The sequence below is a fragment of the Saccoglossus kowalevskii genome, chromosome 11, assembly GCF_978046115.1.
Source record: "Saccoglossus kowalevskii chromosome 11, keSacKowa6.1, whole genome shotgun sequence".
Lineage (NCBI taxonomy): Eukaryota > Metazoa > Hemichordata > Enteropneusta > Harrimaniidae > Saccoglossus > Saccoglossus kowalevskii.
The window spans coordinates 8,326,839-8,331,566 of record NC_140651.1 but is presented as its reverse complement, the minus strand read 5'-3'; positions in this window follow the sequence as shown (position 1 = coordinate 8,331,566).

Here is a 4,728-nt window from a genome sequence, read left to right as displayed (position 1 = left end):
ATGAAAACAAAATGGCCGATTGTTGTGATTCCATGTCATTGTTGTTAGACCGATTTGCCATTTGTAATTTAATGGCAAATGCATGTTTATATTAGTTTTGATTATTCACTGTTGCCTTGATCTATCTCGTTGTTAGCATGATTTTGAGAACACTATAGCCACCACCTGTACATATCTTGGTTGGCATCAAATAATATGACTTGGTAACAAGTGAAATTTGTTAACATGAAAACTAAAATAGACTTTAAAATATACCTTATTTTTTATAATTGATTTTATTATTTATCTGATCATAAGCATGTCAAGCTGTTTGATATCCTGTTTGTTTAGTGTTGCATATACCTTTTATATTTACTGTGTCTGTCTGTATTTGTGTGTAGCTATGCCTTATAAATATGGCATTGGAAAGTATAGGAAGAATTACCAGAAAAAAGGGTAGAAAAGGGCAAAACAAAAAAGTTGAAGATATCAAGTTCTTCTATAGTCATCCAAGAAGGTATGGAGGTTGATGTCAGCAGAGGTAACTCTGCCTCGCTTATGGATGACATGGAAGCTGCAAGGACAATATGCTCAATCTCTGTATCAGGTGCCACCAGTAATCCATTCTCACCAGTCATGCTACAAAGGCAGGGAATGCATATATTAACTCTCACAGAATCAATGCCACTCTATGGGCAGTGAACACTAACAGTACTCCATCATCTTCAGACCCCGCTTCAGACATGCTGCACAACCCTATAATGAATGCCACTCCCACGTACTGGCAACATTATAAGGATTCAGCAACATTTGTTCTTCCCACAGTGCCTATACTCATGGAGTTTGGTCATGGTGATGTTGCTTGAGTCATGTGTGTTACCTGACAGATGAGTAAATCAGTCAAGTGCTTTCTGTATATTGAAGTAGGCATTAATAAAGAGTCGCAAGTCTCCAAGTATGTCAAGCAGATAGATTGTACATAGGAGGTTAAAATTTCGAAACTGTTTACATGCCATTGTAACAAATGACAGAAAAAGGAAGATCACTAGTGTGATTTAAAGTACTGATCCAAGCAGTAGTGTACCGCTGACATCCTTAAGCACCAAAGAACCATACCATCGAACAAAAAACATAAAGGCAAAACGATGAGCTGAAGCAGCTGAGAAGAGACTGAGGAGTAAGCTACAGAAGACAATTCAGGAAGAAGGAGTGTATTTAGATGACAAAACCTATGAAGGCATTCACCAGATTGTAAAAGATTATGACGACACAGAGGAATAATTTCGCAGTCTGTTTTGGCAACAACAGAAAGCAGCACTGCAGTGTGAAGATAAAAGAGGCCATCGTCGGCACCCAATGTTCATAAAGTGGTGCCTTAATCTGAAGTTGCGCTCAAGTGCTGCTTATAGGACATTGAGAGAATCTGGTGTACTGGAACTCCCAAGAGAGAGAATTCTGGTAGACTACACTCAGTGGACTAAACCAACTACTGGATTTACAGCAGCAACATTTGAGCAGCTGTACAGAGAATCAAACTTTCCACAACTGGATGATCACCAGAAGTATTTAGTACTTTTGCATGACGAGTTACGAATTAAAGCAGATTTGGTGTTTCAGAAGAAAACAGGTGCTCTGGTCGGTTTTGTTAATATTGGGGACTTTGGAAACTCACTGATGTAATTTGAGCAGAGTGTTGAAAACTGAGTATCAACCAAAACTGTTGCAAATTACATGCTGGCTTTCATGGTTCCTGGTGTGACAATGCGATTGGAGTAACCACTTGTTCACTTCCCAACTAAATAAAGAATGTTTTGGGTAAATTGTTATGACAAACAATTAGCCAAAAAAGTGGCTGATGTTGTTGATTGATAATAACCAAAAACAAGATAAAGTTGGGTAGCATTATATATTTTTAAATACAATGCTGAAGAGGGTAGTCACACTTTAAAATTGGTAGATTGGGGCATTTCTTTACATCCTGAGGTATTGGCAAAATTGGATTAAAGTCATTTATCAAATTTACCCGATTTCTTTTTCTCTGTGCCCTTATTTTATAACTAAAAGGGTATAGAAACCCTCAGTTTGGAATTTCAGTGGGATTGCACTTTATTGATAAAATGGTAACTTAGCCCCGCCCCAACAAACCCATCCACCCACCCACAACACTAACAGATATGTACCATCTGCAAATAATGAGTTGCACACACAATTCAGAATAAAATTAAATAAAAATCATGAAGCAAGTTCTTTGAGTTCTTTTCGAATGACCTTATGGTGCGTCTTCTTTTGCTTTGTTTTATGTTCTTCAATGAGTTTACGTGCTGTTCATCATTCAAATTGGGGGCTAATTATGGCCAATATGTCAGAGCAACTCGGTCAGCTAATGCTGTAACAGATATGGATAGATTCACTTTGTCCAGAATGAAGATATACGCGAATAAAGTGTTCTACTCTTAGAAACAAAATATACGCCTTGTATTGATTGGGAAAAGGCCACCGCGATTTTCTTTGTTGACCCACTCGGTAGTATAGTTAAGAAATGTTGGTGATTCTATTCAAGTTGTCTTCGTTTTTGATAGTGTTTGAAGCATCGGTTGGAAGACATGACTATAACGACGTTGCTGAGAAGCTGTTTTGACAAAGCCATTGGTATATAACCACAGGCATATCTCAACTCTTCAACTTTGATGGCCTCACTGTTACCATCTAATACACATTTTTTACATCTTAGCAATAATGTTTCAAAAAGGACTCTGGCAATACCCATTAATACAACTGTAGATTCTGGGGCATTTACTTTTCTAAGCAGCAATTTTATGTTCTGTCTTAATTCTGATGACAACCTTACACGATGAAATGCATTGCACATTGCCTCTGTATGACTGTTGCGAAGACATACATTGTCACCAGCAGTTATTGCTGGCCATAAAACAATAACAACAGATTTTATCACTTCTTCAATTTTACGGACTTCCTTAAGCAATTGTGTTACTGCATCCATTGTCTCAGCAACACCAGACAATGTTTTGCTGTGTAGGATGCAATATTTTGCTGTGTATATCGGTAATTTCGTCGTCATCAGTATCGCTATCATCGTCTGATTCTTCTGAATTACTCCAATCACACTCATGAAAGCCATTCAAATCTTTAAAAATGTCATTAAATTCTCCACAAGTACCGCCACACACTTCTTTCGAAAAGGACGCCATTTTGTAAATAATCGTGCTCTTTTGCATAATCACACTGTGAAAACAAGAGTTTTTTTTTTTTTTTTTTTTTGAAAACAAGAGTTAACGCGGGATTCTGTAGGATTTAAAGACTTTTTCTGACGTCATTGCAAAGACAGGGGCCGGATTAAATAGTGACAGGATGTCCAACCAGATTTTCAACCCGTTATTTTAATTCTTTTAACGGTTACCAACATACATGAGATCAATGAAAACACCGCAGTTGCACGTTCCTCTTTTTCTAGTGTCTTTGGGCAAACTAACTTCATTATTCAAGACAATTGAATAAGCTGGTTTCAGTACTTTCTTCTCGCGATCGACCTGAAGATTTTTGTTTCTTGGTGATGCACACTGAAAAATGTTAGTGTCACAGTGCAAATAGTATACCAAACCTTGAATAATACAGCTGGCTATCTTCCCCTATGAAGATGATTGTCAGTTCAATATCCTTACACACAATTTGCCTTCCGGCCACATCTCTGATAAAACCAAAGATGGATGCTAGCAAAGCTTTCAAAGCCTTTAACAGAAAACAACCGAGGTCAGGAAACTTGATGAATTTCTTGGTCAAAAACGTGTCCTAAGGGCTGCGTAACATTCCCGCTACAGCTGCACCTGTCAGAAAAAAAAAGAAAATATTTGAAAACTGTTGTCTGTGTTGAACTAGTGCATGAAAATAAACAAGACAATATATACGCGTATATATATTATCATATATACCATATCAGTAACAAAAGAATTTAGTGTTTACATGTATGTTAGTCTATTATATACGTTCCATTGCTTCTCCGTGTATCTGTTAACTAGTACTGAAACATTTCACCATGTGACTATTACTAATCCATCCATCAGCATAATACGTATCGTACAACATTACAACATGGCAATTAAACTCTTCTATTATGATCCCCTCTTGAATCAAATTTTTTTTATCGAAGTCAACATTGTGAGAAATGTCAAGGTCGCTTGCAATCGATATGAATCACTTCTTTATTCTAAAGTAAACATATTACCTCTGCTATACATATATGCATTAGTAACTTAAGTATACGTTGGTTAATTCATGAAAACAGGCATACGATTCACCCTCGACAGAGGAACACATGCTAAGTGGGAAAACATCGAATCAGTTATTGCACGTAGGTGAAGGTTATATCAACTCGCTTGTCGTAGAAGATAATTACGGTATCCACAGAAAATCTCGAAAAAAATATAATCTAAAAACACAAGAAGCGGGCAATAATAATTATCATAAGAAGGTGAAGACAATCTTTTGAACTTCTAAAGCAAATTAATTTAAAGACGCTGCGTAGTGATATGCGCCAACCATACGTATTTAGGACAATAACAAATGTATATGAATATATGCAGCACATAATCTATTATGTATTTTTTCTCAAAGTCAACCAATCACAATAACATTCAGATGTCATTGTGATTGAAATCTTAAGCATTGCTCTGTGTATCACGTATAGTTATCTTCACTACAATATATTGTAAAACATGTCTTTTTCGCGAGAAT